The sequence below is a fragment of the Chrysochloris asiatica genome, unplaced genomic scaffold (genome assembly GCF_000296735.1).
Source record: "Chrysochloris asiatica unplaced genomic scaffold, ChrAsi1.0 scaffold00061, whole genome shotgun sequence".
NCBI lineage: Eukaryota > Metazoa > Chordata > Mammalia > Afrosoricida > Chrysochloridae > Chrysochloris > Chrysochloris asiatica.
The window spans coordinates 3,909,905-3,919,258 of record NW_006408579.1 but is presented as its reverse complement, the minus strand read 5'-3'; positions in this window follow the sequence as shown (position 1 = coordinate 3,919,258).

Below are 9,354 nucleotides of genomic sequence, written 5' to 3'. Positions count from 1 at the left end.
TCAATGTTCAGAGATAAAAGGGTTAACCATTCTTTCAATTATTTTCTGTAGATAAGTCATTTTTCATGTTGAAATCTGATGGCAGTTAAATTCTGGAGTTTTTCCAAGCTACTGTATGAGCAGGATGCTGAAGGCCATCACTATGCAGCATACTGCAACATAATGACTCTTCCGTTCACCAGTTCTGGCACATTTCCAAAATATACCCAACAATCCAGTTTTATTTCTGTCCAGGATGCTGGGTGTCAAGAAACGGACCCTATACAGAGTCGCTATGGGTGTAAACCAACTTGAAGGCACTTAACAACAACAGGATCTCATTAAAAGTAGATTTATGCAGATGAATGAAGTACCTCTTTATAGACAATACCACTTAATAAACATACGCAGAAGAATTTATGATTATTCTAGCGTTCCTATGGGGTTAATAAGATAAAGAAAAATATTCAGATATGGGTGTAGCATCTGGGAATTTTAAAGGTTTTTCTTTTCATTTAGATGATGCTGAGTTTGGTGCATTATTAAACGTATATACACCTCAACTAATGCAATAGGACAACATAGTTCACCTAGAACTTAGAGAGGCTGGAAGAAGCAAGGTGACGTAGATTTCTAAAAGAAGGTGTGGGCAGATGGAGGAGTTGGAAATTACTTTCTAATAGAAAACCTTTGGTAAGGAAAAAAAAAGGCTCAAAGCTTCAGAGAACCATAGAACTTAGCACCAAGGACAAATTCAGAAAGGGTCAGTAGGAATTCGGATTTTAGAGAGTTCTGGTTACAAATTGGGCTGCGAACCTTAAGGTCAGCAGTTCAAAACTACCAGCAGTTCTGCGGGAGAAAGATGAGGTTTTCTGCTCCCGTAAAGATTTACAACCTTAGAAACCCTGTACAGGGTCGCTATGGGTTGGAACCGACTCGATGGCACTTAACAACAACAACAACCATCCCATAATTCAGGCTGGAAATTGAGAACCTGCTTCTGAAAAACATCATATTATTGTAAAAGTGCCTAACAATAAACTAGAGCTCCCATTTGCCCCAGGATAAACGTTTTTAATTTTGAATGCTGCTCTGAATTGTTTATCACCAAATGTTTAATAATGCAATGTGGCTGCAATACAAGAATGCACCAAAGAGAGGAGCAGAAGTGCCAGAGGGGACACCTTGGTCAGTAAAGGATACATTGTAGTAGGAGAGTAAAAGAAAACAGCTAGAGAAAAATACAAGAACCAAAGAGAGTGTCACACAGAGAAAGAGAACTGTTGTTCCTCATTGTCTTTAAGTCTCTTATAGAAGGACTTGTGATGTGAGTAGTAGGTTTCTATGTTACCCAGGAGACCAAACCACAACTAAAGATATGATTTGGGCAGTATAGTTAGAAGAGGAGTTTGGATTTGGAAGGACTACAGCTGATGCCCCTGATTGAGGCTCTGAAAAATGCCCTGAACCTTCTGTACCACATGGGTGAGCAAAACAGCATCACAATTGGCAGCACAAGGTATTGTGGCTTCTATAGGAAATTAATGTTTAGTATGTGTTCTTTCCAATGTCAATTAAATTTCTAATTAACTAACTCTTTGATAAGAAATCTTCTTTATTCTTAGAGTGCTGAAAGACAAAGAAATAAACCAACAATGTTCATGGTCAATGAAATAAATAGCTGGAAAATTTTCTGTAAAAGTCTTTGAATTAAGTCATAATACATTTATATTAAATGATTTTATGGGAGATTCTCCATAAAATGTCAGTGAGGAATCTTCTGGAACCAACCACCTAAGGATTTTTCTTTCTCCTGGGATGAAATGAAAGTATGAGACTGTAATTATTATTTGCTATAAAAGTGTTGCAGAGTCTCTGTACCCTCCCAAAAGGGACATTGTACATCTGCAATTCCTGATTCTTACTGATATCCATATTCTATAAAAAGCACCCTTAGTCTCTCCTTTGATATCTGGGTTTCTATAAGTAATTTAGGAGAAGTTTTATACTTTTAAAAGGCAAGGAAGACAAAATAAGTTTGGAACTGAATGTCACCCTACTATGAGCACACAGTTTCAGGCCAGGATAAAGTAATAAGAGAAATTAACACTGCTAGGCCATTTTGCTAGAACTGTTGCACATTTTCACCAGGCTGCCTGGTAAAGGAGAAAGACTGAGCATAGGGATGCTGTCTTTGTAAAGAACATCTCAGCATGCCGGTGAGAAAGTGTGTTGGTTCTCTATGGGAAGTAAGCAGCTGTACTGTATAAATCTATAATTCCAGAGAAATGACAACCTCATTGCCACTAAGGGTGGAAGCTTTCGAGGCCAAGTCACTATTAGTCCCTATGAGGTTTACTGCCAAGGGTGTGCTATCAACAGCAACAACCCATGGACTTGAACAACCCAGGGCTTGAATTCCCAGGCCAGACCTACATGACCTGGAGAGTCTTTATGCCCCACCCTGACTCTAGAGACTGGTGATGCTTATTTTTTTTATTGTATTCTGTGTAGAGCTGAGTCTTCCTCAACTATTGGTATTCCCACACAACTAAGGTAGAAGTTTTAGAGATAAGGCTTGAGAATAAAGAGAGCACTCAGGCCTCAACACAGTCCTTCAAAAGTTGGGTTCAAAATAGTAACAAACTCAGAAACAAAGTAACTGCTAAAACTCCAAAGACAAAATGCTGCAGCTAACATGGTTTAAAGAGTTGCTATAGGAATCTTTTGGTGTGGCTGTGGGCTAATGTATCAGACTGCAAAGTCATTTGAACTGCAAGGTCAGCATTTCAAACTCACCAGCTGCTCCTTGGAAACCCTATACAGGGTCGCTATAGGTCAGAACCAACTCAACAGCACTTAATAACAACAACAACATAGAGATACTGCTGTAGAGATGTAGAGTTACATGGAAGCCTGGTGTGGTACAGTATTATCAGCACTGGACTGCTAACTTTAAGGTTAATGGTTCATATCCACCAGCAACTCCCCAGAAACCCTATACAGGGTCATTATGAGTGGGAACTGACTCAACACGGCAGCACTTAACATAGAAATGAGGACATATTTGTAGTCAACTCCATAGACGATCATTTTTTAGACAGTACAGGAAAATGGAAGAAGTATAATTCTCCCATTTTTCCAAATTTCCTCCTGACCAACAGACCAAGTAACCAGGACTAGGAGAAGAAAAAAAAAAAAAAAAACAGGAAACATTAATTAATTAGCTGTAAAACTGGACAAAATCTGTAAAGTGAATGTTTTCCAATATTAGATGCCGGGCAATTAATGAAAGAGTAGAAACAAATGAGATGAACCACAGGATTTCTGTGATTTTACATATGGAGGCAATGTGTAGAGCCCAGTTTAGGGAGGTAAACTCATGCAGAGCTGGAGAGACAGAGACTAGGGATTAGGACACCAATTCATGATAGAATTGGTGCAGCCTTTTACCAGGGAGAAAGGAGATGCACAGAGAGGATTAGTAAAGAACCTGCGCTGGGGTAATGGGTAACACTTTGGACAAAGATTAAGTTGTACATGTACAAGATGAAATGAGGCAGAGCGGAGAATAGCCACTGGGGATCTGCTGTGCCTTGAGTAGAGATTGCAGAGGTCATAGAGCGCTGGACGATGGAGACAGTCCAATCAACCAATGTGACACAAAAAAACCCACTGCACACACCAATCCTTCAGTTTAGATCTTAGAAAAGCCAAAAAGAATTCCCTTACAGAATAAGGGTTACTATGGATCTATAAGGAGCTCTGGTAGCGTAGTGGTTACAAATCAGGCTATTAATCTCAAGGTTAGCAGTTTGAAACTACCAGCGGTTCCATGGGAGAAAGATGAGGCTTTCTGCTCTGTAAAGATTTACAGCTCGAAACCCTATGCAGGGTAGCTATGAGTCAGAACTGACTTGACATCACATAACCACCACATCACCATGTAAGACTCCAGGGTCCTGGTGTGGCGCTATGGGCTAACACACTGGACCACAAAGTTGTTCGAACCACAACTTCTGTGGTTCAAGCTCACCAGTCCCTCCTTGGAAACCCTACACAGGGTTGCTATGGGTTGGAACCAACTTTGGCACTTAACAACAACGTAGATCTATGGTGTGGCACTGTAGGATAAGCACTGGACTGCTAAACACAAGGTCGGTGGTTCAAACTCACCAGTTGCTCCTCAGAAACTCTATAAAGGATCGCTATGAGTCAGAACCAACTCAGCGTCACTTAACAACAACTACAACATAGATCCATGCTTGTTGGACAAAGAACAGGAAGACCTTAGAAGAATCAATGCATTTGAGTCATGGTGTTGAAAAAGAATCTTGCAAGTACTATGGACTGCCAGAGGAACAAACAAATCTGTTTTGGAAGAAATACAGCCAGAATGCTCCTTAGAAGACAGGACAGTGATACTTAATCTCTGGTACTTTGAACATATTATCAGTAGGGACCAGTCTCTGGAGAATGACAACCTGCTTGGGAAAGTGGAAGACCCCAACAGACTCGACTGACACAGAGGGAGCAATAAAAGTCTCTCGCATAACAATTGTGAGAATGGTGCCGGACCACGCAGTGTTTCTTTCAGATGTGCACAGGGTTTCTATAAGTCAGAACTAATTCCATGGTGCCTAATAACAACAATGTTGTTGTTGCTGAGTCCCATCGAGCCATTTCCGACTCATAACCCTCTATTCAGGGTTTCTGAGGAGCCGCTGCTGGTTTTGAACTGCCGACTTTGTAGTGAGAAGTTCAGTGCTGATCCTACAGCAGTATGACTATAACAATTGTTGTTGTTAAGTGCCGTCGAGTCAGTTCCAACCCATAGTGACCCTGTACAGGGTTCCCAGGCAGCAGCTGGTGAGCTTGAACCTCCGACCTTGCAGTTCAAATGACTTTGCAGTCCGGCACATTAACCCACAATGCCACGACACCCCTACAACAACAACAGAGCTATCCTAATATGACTTAAAAATCTACCTTGGTATCATCAGTCTTATCCACAAGCAAACTAACTGCTTAAAAGAACAAACCTCAACACTCCATTTGAAAAGACAACAAACATCAGCCTTAAAGAAAATGTAGTGCCTACAATGGCCAGTTCACAATAAAAACTTGCTGGATATGAGATATAATGAAATGCAATCTTAACTAGGAAAAATAGCCAACATAAACAGGCCCAGAGATGACAGAGACATTGCAAAGAAGGATTTTAGACAGTTATAAATATGTAGCACTGTGGGTTAATGCACTGGACTGCAAGATCGGTTTGAATCAGAAAGTGTGGGCGTTCTTGTGCATATGCCCTCTCTTCTTATCAGCTGGACACTTCATTCTCCACTCTAGTCCTCTGTGGCTATGTCACAGACTCTGGGCCCAAGAGTCCCCAGGTCTTGCCACACTGCTGGCCAACCGGGTCTCCACCCAGATTCACAGGAGTCTATTGAATGTTGTAGAGCTTAGCTTGCACCTTCATTGCTGTTTTTTCCTCACTTCCCCTTATTGATGACCAACGTGGTCACCAATCAGAGCGTATATTCCCATTGAGTCTTAGTCTTGGAAGGGAGTTTGCTCTGAGGGGACCCGAACATTGGTTATTTTTTAAATAAACATTTGCAATAGAAAATAAGCAGAATTTAACAACACATGAAAAACTGGGAAGATACTACAGACTAAACTCTGTAGTGGAGTCCTAGAATGGAGTTGTAGGATAAGCACCAGACTGTTAACTGCAAGGTTAGAAGTTCAGACTCACCAGCTGTTCACTGAAAACCCTACATAGGGTCCCTGAGTCAAACCTACTCAGCGGCGCTTAACAACAACAATCTCTGTAGTATAAAAATGCTCCTTAGAAAACATAGAGCAAAAGACAAATAACCTAATAAAACTAAGAGCAAAAGATACCAGAAGTAAATTTACAGATAAGGAAATGTTTCATAAATATATGAAAAGATGCTTCCCTAACTCATAAAAAGAAAACCATAGAACAACATGAAAGTACTATTTCTTACTTATCTCCCAGCAAAATCTATGAGTCTAGACATGTACCTTTTTGATGAGCCTATAGGAATATATTAGTTCTTCTTCCTAGTACAGGAGCCCCTGGGTAGTACAAAAGGTTAAACTCTTGACTACTTGCCAAAGATAGTTGGTGGTTTGAATCCACCTAGAGGCACCTTGGAAGAGAAGGCGAACACTCTACTTCAGAAAATAAACCAGCCACTGAAAACCCATAGAACACAGTTCTGCTCTGACACACGTGGTATGTCAGAATCAACTCAATGGCAACTGGAAATGTAACTCTTGTCATTTACTGTATCTAGGATAGAGTTGAAAGACAAAAGGGAATTTCTTTGCAATGCTTATTACAATTAGTTATAGTTGTGTAGTCCTGGTGTGGCACTGTGGGTTAATGCGCCAGACTGCAAAGCCTTTTGAACTGCAAGGTCAGCAGTTCAAGCTCACCTGCTGCTCCTCGGAAACCCTATACAGGGTCACTATGGGTCGGAACCAACTCGATGGCACATAATAACAACAACAACATAGTCGTGTTAAGATAACACCTGTGTTTAGTTACAAAGTTAATATCTTCAAGATCAAACTTGTTGCTGTGTTGGTAGCCAATCCTGGGTCTCTGAATTGTGATTAATGACATGATACCAAATACAACTTTTAAAATACTTGTTTCTTGATGGCTCTGTCTTTACCTCACAGTCGCAGCAAGTTCAGAGATTGTCGTTGCTCTTTGAGATCATTTGAAAGAATTTCTGGACCTGAGTTACTGCTCAGAGCTCTAAGTATCCTCCCCAAAGTCCTGTTAATAGGTAAGTCTAATGCCAAATTTATATGGCCACCACTTAGCAAATGTGAAGTTCTAGTGTGGAACTGTGTGCTAATGCGCTGGACTGCAAAGGTCAGCAGTTCAAGCTCACCAGCTGCTCCTTGGAAGTACTATTATGGGTCGGTGCCAACTCGACGGCACTTAATAACAACAATATCAACAACACTTAGCAAATGGAGTCCTGGTGTGTCATTGTGGGATAAAGCACTGGACTGCAAGGTCAATTTGAACCACAAGGTTGGTGTTTCAAACTCACCAGCCACTCCATAGAAACCTTATACAGGGTCAGGATCAACTCGACAGCACTTAACAATAACAACACTTAGCAAATTGATCTCTAGGTAGTTTGAACTCACCAGCTGCTCTATTGAGGGGGAAGATGTTGCAATCTGCTTCTACAAGGATTGATAGCCTTGGAAAGCCTATGGGGCCGTCCTACTGTGTCTGATATGTCGTTAAGAGTTGGAATTGACTCAGCAGCAATGGATTTGGTCTTTTTTTTTTTAATTAATGCAAAAGTTGGCAACTTAAACTCACCCAGGAACTCTGTAGGAGAAAAAGCTTGGTGCTCTGCTTCCATAGAGTACAACCCAGGAAGTTCTACTGTGTAACGCATGGAGCTGCCATGAGTCAGAACCAACTTGATGGCAATAACTTTTGTTTCTTAATCCAACAAACACTGGCACATATGATTAAGTGCTCAGCCACTAGCCAAAGGTTGGCAGTTTGAACCCACCTAGAGTGTGGGGCTGTGGGTTAATGAGCTGGACTGCAATGTCCATTTGAAGGTCAAGATCAGTGGGTCAAACTCACCAGCCACTCCTTGGAAACCCTAATCAGGGTCATTATAGGTTGGAATTGACTTGACAGCACTTAACAACAACAACAACAACAACAACAACAAGAGGTACCTTAGAAGAAAGATCTGGAGATCTGCTTTTCAAAGGTCATTGCCTGGAAATGCTTATGGAGCACAGATCTCTGCAACATGTGAGGTCACCATGAGTTGGCATGGACTGGTTTGTTTGGTTTTTATTTAGCAAATATGGGGGTGGTGGAATATTCTAACTGTACTTGCTGGTCCTATTCACCAATGGCTCTATTCTCCTGGACACAAAGTCCCCAGAGAGGATCCTAGACCACTTCGGTCATGCTGTTGCTAAATATAGGTTGCTTGCATTCTAGCCTACGGGGGTTGACTGAAGGAGGGAAGAGAACAGCTTTTAGGGCTGTCCAGGAGTAGCTTCACTGTCCAGTATTGCATGTGGGCTTGTGTTCAGGGATGGGCTGTGCTCCTGACAGTCTCCTGGTCCTCTTCTCCAACCCTTGCCTTTGGTAAAATGTCTAAGTAGCCCAACGAAAGGTGGTTAGTGGTCTGGAGATACCCAGCTCCATGAATCTGGCCGGGATGCGGCATGCTTTCTAAATGGCTTATGTACAACTTTCAAAGTATATTCACACATTGCTATTTGATTTTTTTTTTTCATTAGTTCTCAGCCCCTCTGTTGTCTCTCCTCTACCAATTACAAGGAGTGATGCCTCCTGCTTATTCACTTTAAGCATCCCCACCTGGACTATGGAGTCCTGGTGTGGCACTATGGATTAATACATTGGACTTCAGAGTTGGTTTGAATCGCAAGGTTGGCAGTTCAAGCTCACCAGCCACTCCTAGGAAACCCTATACAGGGATATACAGGATAGGTATGAGTCGGAACTGACTCAACAGCACTTAACAACAACCCAGACAATAAACATATTGATTATAATTCAATTCCATTATGACTGAGTTTCTCATTTACAGGTCTCTTTATGTGCCTCTGTGTTTCTGAGAATATATTTCCTTGTCCCTATCTCCTTTTAAAATACCCTTTTGTAATTCTTTCTCTGCCTCATTCTTAAAGTCTGTATTTGTCTCTTACTCTTAACCATTTCTTTTTCTTTTCCCTCTTTCACCTTTAACATTGAGTATCCATTTTAATTATTTTTAACTTATTTAATAAAGTTTGTTCTCAAATCTTAATTTGATAAATCAGAATCAAATTCTGTACAAGGAGGGGGTCTACAAAGAGGTCATAGAAAAAGTCCATGATCTTTCAGTTACATATTTCCATGAACTTTTTGAAGTCCTTCACATGACAACTCTTGTGTGAGAACAAATGGAAAAATGAAATTAATGTAATTTCTCAATCTTTGATTACTTCATTTGATTGGGTTCCTTACCCCAACACAAGAAGCCTTGTTAGTTTAGTGGGTTATGCATCAAGCTGCTCTGCAGGCGAAAGATGGGGCTTTCTGCTCTGATAAAAATTTATAGCTTTGGGAACCCTATACAGGGTCGCCAAGAGTGGAAACCTACTCAAAGGCACACAACCGCCACCACTTATTAGTACCACAAGGGGGCAGTGAATGAAACAGATTATCTATTTTAGCCCAAGTAGATCTAATAATAGAACAAGAGGCAGCTGTTGGAACAGAACAAGGGAACACCGAATGGTTTCAAATGAGGAAAGTTATGTGCCAGGGTT